The sequence below is a fragment of the Rhipicephalus microplus genome, chromosome X (assembly GCF_043290135.1).
Source record: "Rhipicephalus microplus isolate Deutch F79 chromosome X, USDA_Rmic, whole genome shotgun sequence".
NCBI classification, from domain to species: domain Eukaryota; kingdom Metazoa; phylum Arthropoda; class Arachnida; order Ixodida; family Ixodidae; genus Rhipicephalus; species Rhipicephalus microplus.
In genome coordinates, this window is record NC_134710.1 from 458,956,457 (window position 1) to 458,974,314 (window position 17,858).

Here is a 17,858-nt window from a genome sequence, read left to right on the forward strand (position 1 = left end):
GAAGATTAACAGCTGTGAAATACTGGCTGTTAGATGTCTATATTACGGTATAAAGGCGGGTTATATAAAAGCAAATATTATGAATGAAGCAACAAATTTGGAAAGGTTCTTAATTAGTATAAAAAACTGGAGTGAATTGGTAAGCCTTCGTCTGCGTTAGTAGCGAAATTATCTGTTAATGCTCAAAATTACCCAAAATAGCACAAGTGATGACCATGTAGATCACTAATACAAGACTTTTTGACAGGCTTCCACCAGGATGTAAAAATTTCAGGCGATTGTGTGTTTTTTGACGTAAAGAACGGACATAATAGCGGTACCGGACGGTAATCTTCCGGTGTTTAAATTGAACTTCGCTGAAATGTGTTAATTGCTTTACCAATCCCTCTCGTCGAGACAGCTTGCTAGTGTACAGGATGTTAGACAGGATATAACAGTGCTCTGACGTGTAGATTTTGCAGAATTTGCTGCTTCTGTCCCCGACGCCGCAGGATGCCAAGATATTAAGGTAATTTTTCAGGGATGCGAGACCATAAACTCAGAAACGAAAGCTTTAAATGACTGACTGTACCGAAAAAATAGCGTGTGTGTCGCAAAATCACGCTACATTTTTCTCATCGTTCACACCATGTGATGCACATCGCTTCACGAAGGTCGACATAGAAACGAAATGCTTTTCGCACACCCGATGATGGTTAGAGTGATGTAGCATTGCCGTTATCAGATTTGGATGTCGCTAGGCTGTGTTATGCACTCATTTTTCGTGCTGACAGCCCGTCACTTGCGTTCTTGCTTCACCTAGACAACTGCTGCACAAAATGTTTTGGAAAAAACTAAATAATGTTGAGGAAAACACGCTAGTGGTTACATGTTTAAAACCTACGTCCCCACACCGTAACACTAGCAAATATGGTAAACTGCTGCCTCCTTGATAGCGGACCGCAGCGTTCTGCTTTATGCCGGCGTGCTAACTGTACTGATAATTAGTGATGACCAATTTGGTCATTCTGGACTTGGGAGCGAAAGTTTTAGTTACGTAGCATTATGTGACAAAAGAGGAGTGCAGACGCCAGTTATTCAGAAGGTATTGTGCGCAGTTCGTATCTCTTTCTCTCTCACACCCTCAGGATTTATTCTTCGTGCACTCCTGCCTGTCTTGATGGCTTCTGCTTTTTCGCAGAGATCTTATCGGGCAGGATTTTGATCAAATGATGGCTTCACGCCACTGCTGGTGGCCGGTGCACACGTTTCGATGAACAATAATAATAAGAGAGAATCGTATTAAGTGGGCATGCATGAGACAGTTGAGTATTGGCAGCAAAGAAGAGACCCGTGCAAGGTTTCTACCAAGAGTGTGAAACAGCATTATGGTGTTCAAAAAGGCTCCACAGTACTGTGAAATTTCTCGCCCAGCTTCGAACATCTTTGTTCAATCCTTGCCAAATCACGCATTACAAGCCTCTGTCACTCTAATACTGGGATGTCCCAGCACGTACGACGACTCAATTATCAGCCGCCGAAACTTTTGATGAACGTACAAGAGAGGACATACCAGCAATTAGCCACTGGGAGGAATATTGTAGGCAATATAATTAATAAATTGCAGAAGTAGCCTTTGCTCATGCTGTACATTCGCAGCCCCAAGAGAGTGCTGGCAACTCTATTTGCGGGAGTAGAGGCTTGTCTCATATTTCAATCTTTTCAGCAGTGCTGGAAAGTCTTTCCTGCACAGAGTAAGCAAACTCTGTCGACCGATTGCTGGTACCCAGGCTAAACGAGTGTGAACGAGCTCCCTCGCCAAGTATGGTGATCCTACTTCTGAAATGAAGTTCATACATTCTCTGTGGAAGTTGCGCAACTCTCTCATGGAGTTTTAAAACCTGTTAGAGCTAGAGTGCATCAAATCTCTTCTAGAGTAGAACCACTCCTGCTGTGCTAGGAGGTAAGGCTGGTACACACCGGCGACTAGCAGGGGTCACACGACCACTTGCGACTAATCGCAAACAGTCGCGAACGGTCGCAAAGCGACTGCTTTGGTTAATCGCTTCCTGACCGATTTTTCAGTCGCGCGACTGCGGTCGCAAAGCTGCTGGAATGAATCAGCGATGCTCAATTTTTGTTGTTTGTTTTTTCATTGCGCTGGCGAGAGCGGATAAAAACAAGAAATGCGGCACGCTCGGTTGGCTCCACTCACTCAGCCGGTGGCGATCAACTGATCGGGGCTGGTCTCCACAGTTCTTACTGATAACCAGATCCGGACGTGACTCTCCGCTATTGCGACTTCCTATCGCTCGCATGCAGCTTCTGCCGGTGTGAACATCATTAGCTTTTTGGTCGCCAGTCGCAAATAGTTGCGCGACCGCTGCTAGTCGCTGGTGTGCACCAGCCTTTACGTCTCAAAAAGAATATGTCGAGTACTTTATATATGAATATTGCTTCAAGCTTACGTCACACATGCAGGACACTTTGCAGGACGGTTTGCATACACATTATATCAGTAAAAAACACAGCAAGTAACAACATTGATCACCTTTCGCACTACGGACAACCATTCGCACAGCAACCAGTTATATACTCATGAACTCTAGCCCCCTGTTAGTGCGGGTGTCGTTACATGTCTATTACGCGTTTAGAAGAGCCAATATACATCTAGCATGTGTAACTATCTAGTGCTCGTTAGGTACTCTGTAGGCACATCGACTTAATATTATAAAACTACATGATATACAAAGTCGTTTACAATACTGAATACCAATTATCAGCTCAATGCAGTGAAGGCACTTGTGCCCAAGCCTGAGAGTTCTACTAAACGCTTACAAACTCAGTTGAGACTATCTGTCAGCAGCGTTGGCCGAAAAATAATTTACGAACGTTACGATCAGGCGTCCGATCCGACTTCAGTGTGATGCCACGGTGTGTACTTGTACGCCAGGAAAACAACACTGGCCGGCAAGACCACAACTCAAATGCATCTCCTGCAATCCTTATAGTTTTTCTGACCTCGTCTACACAACTAATACAACAACGATATGCTTGCGGATTGTTCAAGCGTGAACCTTCGCGAGCCACCTGCGCCGAGAACGGTCTAATGGGACTCGTACCAGCACAACACCCAGCAAAGGTAGGCCTAGCTTACCAGCCGAGTCCGTTATGCATGCCACCAGCGTTTTTGGGTTTATAAATATGCTATGCCGAGGAGTAAAAATGAATGTGCAGTAGACCCTTGTCATTGATTAACTTGAATGAAGCATCGTTTCTTGCGTACGGTTTACGCAGAAAGAGCGATCAGCAGCGATGCGACGCGCTTTCAGTGTGTGACGCAATGCACATGGGCCACCACCGACAGCCGCCGGGCACACTCGTCAGCACTTCACTCACTCATACGGGGAAACACGGGCTTGCCCTTTAGTGCACGTTCATAAAGTAACACGATGAGACACTTTCGTTCACATGCAATCTGTTTTTCAGCTATTGGCTATGTAGCTGCAGGTATCAGCTTACAGATATAAATCAGCACACTCTAACATGGCCGTGGCACTAAACATATTTTCGCTTGCACACGAAAGTCCATCTAATTCAATCAACTATGCGCGTACTTATTGGACATTACAGTCGATATAAAACTTCGGCGCACGTAAAATAGCAGAAAAAGCAAGTAACGGTTATTGCACTCTGCAATAAGTGATCTGCCTCAGGTTCTCAGTAATTCTTGTATATTTTCTATACTGTAAATTATGAAAGAAACGGCGTCTTCGCATTAGTGGCATATCATGCGTGAATGCCAGTAGTTCCCATACCATGAAGATGAAAGGATTAGTTAGAAACGAAAATCGCGTGTTATAACTATGACCCGTGGAGTGGAACGGTGTGTTTTCTTTTAACTAGTTTTTTTTTTGCACAGAGTGATCGTGGCACAAAATGGCGTAGTTGTAGTGTACCTGCCTCGTCATACGAAGGTGGCAATTCGGAACCCCACTTTTAAAGTTTTTTAACTTTCTTTACAGTATGTGCAGTGATTTACCTTACGTATCAATTTGTTTGGGTGGTAAACTAACTTTTGGCTACGCTTTGAATGTTGCCCCTGTTTCTTGCTTCGAAAGTGTTGTTAGTGGCACTGCAGGAACTAAGCATTCATGATCACACAAGCATGCCTTAGTTATCACTGAAGGTTATTCTAGTATTTGATACTATAAACTTAGATCTGGGGTGTCTACACTCAAAGGCGTATTGCTACGAGACAGTTTTATTGCTTTGTGGCGTTGGCGGTAGCATGCAAGCGCTATCTCAGCAACGACTAAATGCCAGATCCCATTCACACTTCATTGGCACTAGAGTTGCATAGATTGGGAACTCCGCTTGAGTAGCAGAGACTTTGCAGTCTCTTTCACTCTGCATTCAACGAAAGAGTCTGTTCCGCGGACGACTCTGCCCTACTCGCCCACGGGGGCACGACACCGGTTGGCGCAAAATGTTCACGCCGCTGCTCACCTTCCAGATCGTGGCCTGTTGGGTTGCAGACACCGTTGGCCTGGGCGACTGCGCTTGGTCACCACCCGGTGACCTACCCGTGCCCATAGCGCCCTCAAGCCATCTGGATCAACCACGGATTTCGTCACCATTTGTCAGCCCGCTGATACCAGCCCGCGCCTGCAGCTACGCCTGGCAACGCTTCTCATCGTCGACGTCACCAACCACGTGGGGCCAATGCGGCCTACATAATCTTCACAACATCACCAAAAGCTCGGGGCACGACACCGGTTGGCGCAAAATGTTCACGCCGCTGCTCACCTTCCAGGTTGGTTACCTTACCCATTCTAAACAATACTATACCAATAACTACTTCCTTGTCACGGTGTCGTGCCCCTACGACTTGAAATTGCGCAATTGGCTATGTACTTGTTACAATGTGTTCACCCTACAATTGTTGTCACAGTTGATACTCTTACTATCAGGGGATGTGGAACTAAACCCCGGTCCAACTAAAGCACAGATAGAACCTCTATCAGACGCTATCAAGAAGATCGAGCAAACCGTTTTAACCATTCGTGAAGATATTAATCAGCTCAAGGCAGTACAAACTAACCATGAAACAGTTCTCTCAGCACTAACAAACCGAATCTCAGCGCTAGAAACAGTCCAAATCGAACCCTCATCGGGCGCCGTACCCGATGACACCGCCAAAATCAAACATGAAATTGAAACGCTAAAAGCTGCTAACACCGACGCTAGTAATCGACTGCGCCGCAATAACCTTCTCTTTTTAGGTATTGAGGACTCTGTTAAAGAAACTTGGGAAGAATCAGAGCTTAACGTCATAAACTTTTGTTCCGCCCAACTAGATATTACGCTCGAACCAAGAGCCATAGAACGTGCTCATCGGATCGGAAAATTTGCCCCAGACAAGAATAGGCCAATCATGATAAAGCTCGCTCACTTTAAAACAAAAGAAAAGATTTTGAGCTGCGGAATTAAGCTCAAAGATACGACCTTCGCCGTAAGAGAAGACTTTGCAGCAGCCACTCGCCTTGCACGCTCTAAATTACTCAAATTCATTCGGCCACAAAAGTGTGCATTTAAGCTGAGGGTTGACAAACTTATTGTTGGAAATAAATCATACTTCTATGACGCGAAAACTGATAAAGTCACAGAACTTCGGAACTCACCCGTCATTACATTTGAAAACAGCGCATCATCGGAAGCCACCTCTGTTGGCAGAACATGACGGGTTTGCAATCATTCCGCCTCGTGTAACACGTGTATCCGTCCTATGGCATTTCTAAACATAAACATTGCATTTACTAACATACGAAGCATAATTCCTAAACGCGACGAACTTTGCAGTTTCATAAATGATATCAGTGCTGACATGGTGATACTAACTGAAACATGGTTGCATGATGACGTCACAGATACGGAAGTGTTTCCATCCAATTTAAATTTTACAATTTTTCGCCGGGATCGCAAAAGTAAGAAAGGAGGTGGCGTGCTCATAGCTATTAAAAACACTCTAGCATCCTCACTTATTTTCCATGACGATAAAATAGAATTAATCTGGGTTCTTGTCTCCAACGGAGCCTCGAAATTTGTTTTTGGCGTCTGCTATAGGCCGCCAGACAGCCACCCCGACTTCTGCGACCTACTTCATCAATCCCTCCACACCATTACAAATAAACATTCTAATGCACCTATATTTTTGTTTGGGGACTTCAATTATCCTTCAATCAGTTGGTCGTTGTTTTCAGCGTCGAATGGGACATCATCTAAAGAGCAACAATTTTTAAACACTGCCCTTGATTTTAACCTTCACCAGGCTATTACGTGCCCTACCAGGGGCAATAACATACTAGACCTCCTGCTAACTTCGAGCCCTGACGACATAAAAACCATTAATACGCTCCCTGGTCTTAGTGACCACAACCTAATCCATATTTGCATCGCCTCCCCGCTTAAAAAGAAATCACCCACACGGAAGGTAATCACGGATTACAAGAGAGCAAATTTTGATGCGATTAATCACGAACTCGCCAACTTCTTAGAAAACTTTAGGAATACGCACCTAAAACGAAGTGTCAACTGTAACTGGGAACTTTTTAAGACTACAATGCTTAACCTCAAAAACAAATACATTCCTTCTACCCTCATTAAATCAGATTCAAACTGCCAATGGTTTAACAAACAGCTAAAATTACTCTGTAACCGAAAGAAACGCTTGTACAGAACGGCCCGCCTAAGCCAAAGTTCAACTGCGTGGGAGCGCTACCGCGCGTGCGCTAATCAGTACTTAACCGAACTAAAAGCTGCAAAAATCAAATTCTTTTCCCATGACCTACTATCAATTCTTCAATCAAATCCCAGCAAATTTTGGCGCATGCTGTCCCCCAAGTCACAATCTAATCGAATAAGCCTCACTAACGCTGACGGAGAACCAATACACGCTGACCAGTGCGCTTCTGCTTTAAATGACCACTTTACGTCTGTGCTTTCCTCTGCCAACACCACTGATACCGTAACACTGCCCGAATCTGCAGCTGTAGCGATGCCAGAAATTGAAATTACCCCAGAAGGAATATTCCTACTCATTAACAATCTTAAAGTTTCATCCTCGGCGGGCTGCGACAGTATTAACAGTAAATTACTAAAAAATACCGTTTCTGTCTCAAGCCAAATACTTTGCCTAATCTTCACACAATCATTACAAACAGGAAACGTCCCAGACGATTGGAAGAAAGCTCAGGTTATTCCCATCTTTAAATCAGGCAACCGCGCAATCCCAGCTAACTACCGACCTATTTCCTTAACCAGCATCCCATCTAAAATGCTCGAACATATTATAGCTTCAAACCTAATGACATATCTGGAATCCATCAAATTTTTCTTCGATCACCAACATGGTTTCCGGAAACAACTATCATGCGAAACACAACTGGCCGAATTCACACATGATATTCTTCACTTCATGGATGAAAATCTTCAAACTGACGCCATATTTTTAGATTTCTCTAAAGCATTCGACCGTGTTCCTCATAACCTCTTACTCTCTAAACTATGCAACCTTGGAATCCCTCCCAACATAATTTTCTGGATAGAAAATTTTCTAAAAAACCGTAAGCAGTTCACCAGCGCTAATGACCACGACTCACCTCTTTCCGACGTAACGTCCGGCGTCCCCCAAGGTGCCTGTCTCTCCCCGCTCCTTTTTCTAATATACATAAATGACTTACCCACCAATGTGCTAACCAAATTAAGACTTTTTGCCGATGACTGCGTTTTATACTCTCCAATCTGTACACCAGACGACAGCATTAAACTTCAACATGATTTAAATTTAATTGTAACTTGGTGTGATAAGTCACTAATGCCGTTAAACCTAACTAAGTGTAAAATTATGTCATTCACCCGCAAAAAGAGCCCAGAAAAATTTACCTATAGCATAAAGTCTGTTCCCATTAGCCCTACCCTATCATACAAATACCTCGGAGTGCATCTGTCATCGTCGCTATCCTGGTCAACCCATATTCAAATAATCTGTTCAGAAGCTTCACGCACTCTCGGATACCTGCGCCGCAACCTAAAATTAGCCTCACCAGACATTAAAAAATTAGCTTATGAAACGTACGTCCGACCGAAACTAGAATATGCTTGCTCAATTTGGCAACCCTCACAAACATATCTAACTAACGATTTAGAAAGGATTCAGAACCGCGCTGCCCGTTTTATTTACTCCCAATACTCTAACGATATCAGCGTTACTGCACTAAAAGAATCATTGAAACTGCCGTCCCTCGAATCTCGTCGTATCATTTCTCGATTGTGTCTGATGCATGCTTTCTATTATCACCCTCAATCACGGCACGTCCTCCTTCAACCATCACACAGAACTTCATCCCGCATAAACCACAGTCACCCTATCGCACCAATAAATGGACACACTTCTGCAATGATTACTTCCTTCTTTCCCAATGGGATAACACTGTGGAATAAACTACCTGATAATATAGTCACGTGTAATAACCGCCAAATTTTCCGCAGTAAGCTAAAATGTCACATGTCGCAATCTAACTAAATGTGCTGTTTTCCCTGCCAATGTTTAAATACTTTTTTTTAACTAATGTATAAACTGTCGTCACTTTTCTCTGGAAGCTTACCTTTGTACCATTACTTTTTTATTTGCATTTGGTAATATTGGCGTTTTACTTTGCATATTGTACCTTTTTTTTTTCATTGTTCTTTGAATGTTTACGTTTTGGAACCCTTCGAGTTTTGTTGAGTTGTTCGACATACCTTGTACGCCGCCCCCCCTTATGTAATGCCTCCGGGCCTTTAAGGTGGAATAAATGAAAAAAAAAAAAACTCTGAGGAAAGTAGCATGGTCCCTCTACTCTTGCAGTACCCCCTCAAATTCTGTGAGTGTAGCAATGAGAATCCTTCCAACGACTGACGTTCCTCGGGGCCGTTTCATAAGTTGAAACCCAAGACGTGGGAATTGAAAAGACCTGCAGAGACATCCCAGCCTCAGTCGTCTTCTTTTTCATTTGTAAAATTCAAGAGTCTCTGTACAGTATTCGGAAATGCAATAAATTTGCAATATTAGGCGTTTTTTACGAGAAACCGTCCTCGTGAAGACAACTTTTTTAGTTTGTGGTAAACAAAAATGCGAGAATTGTCGCCGGCTAAGAATATATGCCTAATAGGACAACAAAGCTCCAAGCTCCACTCCCAGGAAGTTTTGCTGCATGCCTCTAAGATTTCAGGGGCTTTGTGGAAAAGTTTATTGGCACTCGGTCTGTGCCATCGTGCTACTGCAGCATATTCAATTGCAAGGTCGAGACGCTAACCAAAGCCAAGGTGGCACGTCCGGTTGGAAATGAATCATTCCCATAATCGCCAACCTCTTTTGGTTTCCATGAAAGAGTATTTGGGCTCTCAGTAGCTGTAAGACACAGGGTGTTTTTGTGACTGTATAATCTAGTGAGACGGTTGTTTTTTGCCCAAGCACTCCCGGTTGAGCATTTTTATCCGCTTGTGAGAATATTCAGCACGCGTTTTTAAATAAAGCTGGTAAAAGATCGACCATTGTGGTTCAAGTTAACAGTTATCCCGAAAATACATAATAAAGTAACAAACGTGTACTCAGAGTAAAGGCCAATTATTTGTTAGGATGCACAATTAGATTTATTTGAATGGGTTTATAAAAAAAGTACAAAGTATTCATTTGAGCAACTGGTAGTCTTCAGGATCTCGCAGAAAAGATCTGGAGTATGTGCTCCTCTCTACATGGCTTCCGAGATTAACTTCGGCAGAGCAACGAGACAAATTTCATGACAGGAATACACCAGATAACACGAACGCCAATGTTGAAGGATGACCACAGTACAATTATCAAGGACTCAGGTGGCTTCTATTTTTTTATTCATGGCCCAGAATGCTGGTGCCAGTTGTAAATTTAGCGCCAAAGATATTTTGAGGAATGTGCGAGAATTTATGTGCACCTAAAGCTCAGTGAAGTGCTAAAACGACGCTGAAAGGTGCAAATTTTTGAGTGTCAGGAACTTTCTCACCATTCGGAACTAGGATGTAGACGAGAAAGTTAAAAGCGTCAGTAACTCGCCTAACGTTTGGAACGAACTTGAAAACAGGAAATCCTTTACTGCTCCTTATAACGTGTTCGTGACAGTGTTGGCGGTGGCGTCATGCCTTGGAGTGAAATCGGACAGTCAATAAAATCAGTAGCGTCGGTTCTGAAAAAGAACTGATGGTGCTTTAAGACCTGGCCGTGCTCATCGAGTCGTTGGAAGACAAGGCAAGGGTGATGTTTCTCTGGGTGCCTTGGATTGAGAACGTTGTTAAAGTAAACGAATACAAGCTGGAGTCCACGCGTATTATTGTATATGATTCTTTCAAAGGGTTTCTTCAAGCCGTATTTCCTTCGGAACACCTCTGTCGTAGGACAGATGTAGTATCATTTGATGTCGTTGGATGGTCACTTGGTCTTACGGAACTTCGGTCTTAGGCTGTGACGAGATTGATTTTGCTTCAGTTACGGCGAGACAAAAGCTCAAAGTTATTTGTGTGTGGACGACGGCATGTATTTGCAGTAGTGACAAGATTCACAACACTATAATGACAATAAGGCCGTGAGTCGCCATTGACCTACTTCGGAACAAGATGCATGGCTTAAACCTTAGCTGCTGAAGTAGGCTCAATAATTTTGAGCTAGCACATGTCTCCCGGCTCAGCCAGGCCACTTCCCCTTCCGAGAAGACAACAGCCGTCGGTTTTTAGACCTAAACTTCAGTAGGCATAAGAGGCATGTGACGCCAGCTAATGTTCAGACAGGTGACAACAAGAGCGGACCCCTCACACTAGTCATGCTGCAGAACCAGCAACGAGCAGTGGAGCAGTGAGCCAGAGCTCATGGGTTACATGAGCCTGAGCACAGGTGTGCGCACGATGGTTGCTGCCTCCACCCCGTAGTCATCCTAAGAGGCCGTAACGTCAGCCCCTGCTCTATGGTTGTACAAAGTTGGAAGGGCCTCGTCAGTGTTTTAAGGACAGTATTAGAGCTGGCTTATGGCTACAGGCCGGATTTATTGGCATTATAAAAATGGGCTTTAGGCGCCAAATGGGCAGGTAAAACACCGTTTTAAGCCTTCACAATTGTGAATATAGGCGCACTATGTTCGAGGAAATTGAAATAACTCCTGCCACCAACATGTGTGGCCTGTATTTACGACAGGAATCAAAAAAATTGGACGTTTATGATTGGACAAAGACGCCAATGGTTGAACAATGCCATCAATTTTTCGTAATGTTTCCGGAACGCGGACTGTTACTCTTGTGTCTTGCATGGAGAGCCAAGTGCCCATCGTATAGAACCAGCACACTCCCAGGTCGCTTCCTTGTTCAACATGGTGAACCAGTGGCTATGGTGCTCGGCTGCCACCCCGAGGTTACCGAGTTTTATCCCGGCGGTGGTAGTTAGGATTAAGTGGTGGCGAAATGATGAAAGCCTGTCTACTATGCAATGTCTGTGCACGTTAGAAAACACCAAATGGTCTAAATTTTCAGTCCTCTTCTACGGCGTCTCTCATCTTGCAGTCATTGTTTTCGGACGGATATCCTCAAGTAATATTTTAATATGGGTCTCTTTTCGTCGTGCGCGAGCAGATAGCCAGAACGTCCAATGCCTAGAGGGAAGGCAGCCCTCGTATTAGCTGGGTCTAATCATATAGGGCCTATTTATTTACCCTCGGTGAGCACGTTAGGGACCCCTAACCATGTTTTAGCATTTTGAGCTGGCAAGTAGTGATGCAACTGGGTGCTCCCGCTCACCTCTGACAAGATTTTCAACGCTACGAATCTCGGAGAGACATGAAATTTTGAACTGAACGCCGCTGTTAGTTGCGCATCCACTCACCCCAAGATGTATTTGATATTTGGGTCTCAACGTACCTAAACCACCATATGATTATGAAAGACGAGCCCGAAGATGAAGGGGTTGTCGTACAACAGGTAATGGTTCTGCTTTTACGTAACTTATTCTCACAGAAGTTGGTGGGGTGACGTCGTTCAGCGACACTCTTCATCACACTCTGGTAACACGATGGGTATATCTAGAAAACCAGACGAAAAGTGCTTCGTTTCGTAGCTACACCCAGCAATTTAAGCAGAAACTTATTGACAGCATAGCAGGCAGGTGACATTTGCAGAATTATTCAAGGTAACACGTAATTTATGTAATCTGTTGCTCAGCAGATGGATGAAAGCTTAGAAAACAGAAATACACAAAAAAATTTTGAAAGCATTTTGTGTTCTTTTTTATTTGAAATTGCAAGGAGAGCCTAATCATTGTTTGGCTTTTGTTGGCAAGATGGTTCCCGCGTCATGCCAACGCAAGCCCTGACCACGATTGACGTGCTTTTGATGCATTGTCTCTGAGAACACTTATAGTGGTTGGACGCGGTGCATCATACTGAGGATGCCCCGCGATGCACCGATGCACTGTGGAATCCGTCCCAAAGAAACAGCCAATACATAACCGAGAATGCCGGAATGACACAACAATAATGCGTACGAGAAGAAGCTGGCTCTGGCTCACCATACGCAAGTGACCTTGCGTATGAATGTTATGTTGATGCGTATGCGTCGTGTGCTCCTCTGGGTCCGATACCGAAGACGGCACGAAAAGAACTGGCCTTGCGACGGCTACTCGGAACGTGTGGTAAGGGTTTTCATCTTGCCGCATCGCATCATCTGTTTCTGGCTTGTGGCACACCACCCTGTGTTTTGAACGCAACAACTTCTATTTTTTACTACAATTTGTGTGACCTATGTGACCTGGGAAGGGGCAGCTTCGGTAAAAGGCGCATGCACGTAACATTTTGTTTCTTTCTTTTTAACACTCTCCTACCGCCCGATGTGCTCGTCTCGTTTTGGGACGTTAAGCCCCACATATCAATCAATCAATGATGTGCTTTTCCTCGTTTCTCTCTATATTCTTGTCTTCAGTTCGTTTCATAGCACTGCCTGTCTAGGGCTGCAGAAATGCCTTTTGCTATCAACCTTCGCCTCTGCTAACCACTAATGCTGTGACAGTGCTTCAGCGTGTGGTTGCTACCACGTCCGTTTTGACTGCTGGTAGCGGTTGTTTTTTGGAAGTCAGTGGAAGTAGGGGCCTTGATCGAACCTCAGTGTGATCGGAAAGGTCAATGTTTTTCTGTGACTTAATAATGGTCTCAAACCACCACCGAAAACAAATTTTGAGCTTAAATAGCATTCATGGAGACGCCCATTTGCAAAACAGGCTTTTCTAGGCTTTGATGCACTTTGATGCATGAAAACCACAACTAGGCATTTATAGGCACTATAAAACCTATTCATGCTCATACGTCAAAATTACACGTTAGAGACGGAACGAGCAAAATAGGCATTTACGTAAAATCTTGTCTCTGCCAATGACCACTGAAGTGCTTGAGGATGATAGCAGCTGAAGGCCACTGAACTGATAATTCCTATTGAAATGACGTAGATTATATATTGGTGTCTTCACGGCGCCACAGTCTGCTCATTCTCTATTAGAAGCTATATTACTCAGTGAGTAGCTGTCACGGCTGCATTCTCTTTTTTTAAGGGGGGGGGGGGGCTTTCTGCGTAGCGTTACGAGGTGGATCGATGCGTCTCTGTAATAGAGTACTTGTATACACGCCATGGGCTTACCAGGCACGTTCACTACACGCGATATCAAACGTCGCTATTCACAGACCAATGGATTCTTTATATAGCACCACTCAAAGATTTTGCTTTCGCCACAAACATCGTAGCGTGAACGTTTCACCTGATCGCAAAAGCCACGCACTTGTGCTGCCTGAATGCCATCTAGCTTTTGCATGCGCAAACAGGGGGGGGGGGGCGCTTGACTAATCAGGTGTGTTTTGCCTTATTGTAGAGGAATGACCATTTTAGTTAGTCTCTAAATGCATCGGACTTGCAGCTATCATAACCTGAACGCACCGGGGAGGAGGAGCACGAGGCACTGTGAGTCACAGACGCGATATGACAATGCGGTATGGTGATCTTATTGCTGAGCGCTTGCTTTTCGCCGCTTTCATACTCCGCTATGAAAGGACTAGCATGCCTTGCACTATTGTCGTTGTTACCAGTTTTTACGACACGCGAAGACAACTTACTTGGTAGGGTCTGGGTTTAGGCACCACGCTTTTTTTTGCTTAAAACAACTTTTGTCCTAGGGTCTGCGAATTTCTACTGTCGTGCCCATGACATGAGCGCCTCCGAAACATACATGTTTTGGGCACCCGGTAAGCAAAAAGATTGATTGAAAAAATAATTTTTTCCGCAATGATTGAAATTTGTGGCCTTTTCTGAACCACAATCAGTTCTTTGTGTCAGTGGTTTTTTCGCTACAAATTACATATTTCAAAACTACTGCAGTGGCCTGCCGTGTCCCAATTATTACGTAGCAAGGAATTTCTTGTACTTCCAGCATGATAACCATATAGAGAGAAGACATATTGCAAGCGAAAGCGCATATATTTGGCAAATTCCAAAACAAATTTGCCCCGAGCTGTGGAAACGAGATAAAACAGAGGCTTCAAGCATTGAGATAACGTAAAACGCAATATGCTAAAGCAGAATTATAAGTGTGTGAGGGAGGGCTATTCGTTACCACGACATCTAATAGTTATGAGCGAGTGATAAGTACGTACCCGAAGTGTAAAAACTTTTGAATATTAGCGTAACAATTTACACTCCTAAATCTGCTTGAGTTGACACAGGAATGGCTTATGATGACAATTGCAGTAAACTCATTACTCTATCTATTATGGTGTGTGAAAAAATACATAAACTTCGCCTAAAAGACATGCCGCGCACAGGGCTTAGCCTGCTTCCTTAAAAGAACAAGGTCATCTAATATTGTCTACTCAGGTCAAAAGTGCGTAGGCTGGGCACTGTGCGAAATTCCAAATGAGTTCAGCACATTAACGTGGACTATATTTTCATCATTAAGACTGAGTAAAGAATCAAGTGTGCATCTTTTCACTGTTTGGTGTTCGAGGGAAACGTTTTTTGGAGTGCACTGACAAACGGCTATTCAACGAGTTCTTTGAGATTTGAGTTTTTCTATAAAGGCGTTTAGTCACGAGTTCTGGATGAGCTAGTTCCGTGTATTTGCCTTGACATCCTCAATAACAGATGCGGTGAGGTGTTCTGTATGAGCGAATGGTTCACAATTTAACTGGGCTTTGTAATAGTCACACCAATTTTCGCCGTCCTTCAGGCAAATGGGCCGTGAGATAAATTGGTATCAATTGATGCCATGTAAAAGTGTGTGCTCGAGACAGTTTTTTGCATGTACTTTTAGCTGGCTCTATTTCTTTTAATGGCCAGACAATAAATGTTTCTGCGCTTACAAATGATGACACCATTAAGGTGTCACGAGCTAGATATAAAATTCTCGACAGAGCTTGATGCCTCTGCTTTCTGTTGTTTTCGCAGGTCTGGGTGTATTCTTTTCTGAGTGCACCCAATTTACTCTAGATTGAAAACACTAACTTCTGAATATGACTATGACACTTCAACGGAAAGGTGTCTCTCCATGTTAATATTTGGGCATGGCTGGCCACTCTAAAATTTCAAAATATACCATTTTAGAGAAAAAAAACACTTGAATAAAGAAACAACTTATGAATTAGGAAAGACCGCACATTTCAAATAATAAAAAATGTTATTTGAGTATTTATGCTTACTTTGCCTCCGTAAAATGACAATACAATGAGATGGTCAATGGACATTCTCGACACAGAAGGAACAGAGCTCCTTGCCGATACCTGCAGGGCCAAACTCGATACCTACGTCCCCCTCAACACGAAAGCCGCCCAGGTGCTGGAGGAGGAGAACCCACAAATCAATTCACGATGCGAGCGCAGCTCGCATTGTGAATTGTGGTCGTTGGCAGCTCGTTTCTGCTAAAAGCAGTGATGTTAGAGCACCATGCGCAGGTCGCCACACTCACACATGTTTACGAGGGGCAAGGCAGCATATAGCACAACCCGCGTATCCAAGAGCCCAAGCTGGCTGGGGGCACATTACTTTCTGGATGACCTTCTGACATATCTGGAGGAGAATAATACCCTGCCAGATTTTGATCTTGCACCAGATTTTGATCTTGCACTGATCTTGCACTAGAAAGCGCTGCGATGGCGCCGCCGTGGGAGGTGCCATCATGGCGCTTTATAAGTCAATGACGAGCTAGCAGCGCAATATGGTTTCAGTCTATAAACGTCTACAGTGTCCGTCTGGGGTGGCGTGGTCGAGGAAACTGAGTCCAGGGGTGCGATCTCATAATTTATGTCGCTGATACACCCGAGTACTCCATAGGGGCCGTTGTAACGAAAGAGAAGCTTCTCCGGTAAGTCGACTTGGTGGCAGGGTGATCAAAGGAGTACCAGAGATCCCGTTGTGAAGTGGAAGCTTCTAGGTCGACTATCGTAACAATCTTTTTTGCTGTGCTTGTGGTAAAGATAGTCGGTCATGGGCGACTTGCCGAGCTTTGTGTGCTCGAACAATGACGTCGCTGGCGTATGCATGTGATAAAGGTATGGTCAAAAGGAGGAGGGTCTCAAATGATAACACTTTGATGCCAAACTAATAGCAAATAAAATGGTGAATAACCCGCTGTATCATGTCATGAAGAATTATAAGTAAAAGTGAAAAAAAGGAAGTGTACCATTCAAGTCTTGGGGATCGGACGAACCGTACATTTACAGCATCTGAGTAAGCGTTCGATTGAGCTCGGTCAATTCGTTTGTCTGGGGATGATAAGCTGTGGCAAGCTTGTGCTGAGTGAACCAGGTACGGAAAATGTCGTGGGCGAAACGTGAAAGGATGTACCTTCCTCGATGGGTAAGCAGCTGTCGATGGGCGCCATAATATAAACTGACGTCGTACAAAAGAAAGTCAGCCACGTCAAAAGCGCAACTCGTCTGCAAAGCTCGATTGATTGCAAAGCGTGCTTTAAACTCCGCGGCGACAGCAACTTATTTACAACCCGAGGTGGACGTAGGAAAACGGCTTAACAAGTCCAGTCCAACACAGAAGAATTGCTCCATGGGTATGTCGATGAAGTGTAAGTGGCCAGAGGGCAGTCCCGAGGGGCGCTTTTGTCTTTGGCAGTGGTCACATGAAGCGACGTAACGAACCACAGTATGGTACATGCCGGACCAGAAAAAGCGACGTCGCACTCAATCATATGTACAAAAGACACCAAGGTGCCCGGCAGTTCGTACATCATAAAGTTGTTCCAGGACACTGTTGCGTAAATGACCGGGTAGCGCGAGAAGTAGTTCCGGGACATTGGCATTGAAGCTGCGATGGTGCAGAATGTTGTCATGCAGCTCCAACAGACAGACAGACGGGTCGTGTGATTGGGACGTTAGACGGTTGTTAATAGCCACTAACGATCTGCGCCGTCACTTTTCCTTCGCGATATCAAGCAAATCGCATATTGACAGCACGCAGGGGTCCGAGTCAAGGTTTTGTAGTTTGTGTTATTCAACTGTATAACGTGACAAACAATCTGCGTCTGTGCGAAGTGGCCCGCAATTGTAATATACATCAAACGAATATTCCTGAAGACGTAGTGCCAAGCGACCGAGACGCCCAGACGGGTACTTAAGTGATGGGAGCCAGCGCAGAGCGTCATGGTTCTGACGACGGAAAACGTGTGGCCATATAGGTAAGGCCTGAATTTGCTCACAGCTTAAACTAGCGCTAGACATTCACGCTCATTGATGGAGAATTTGTGCTCGACGGACGAAAGAAGACGACTGGCGTAAGCAAAT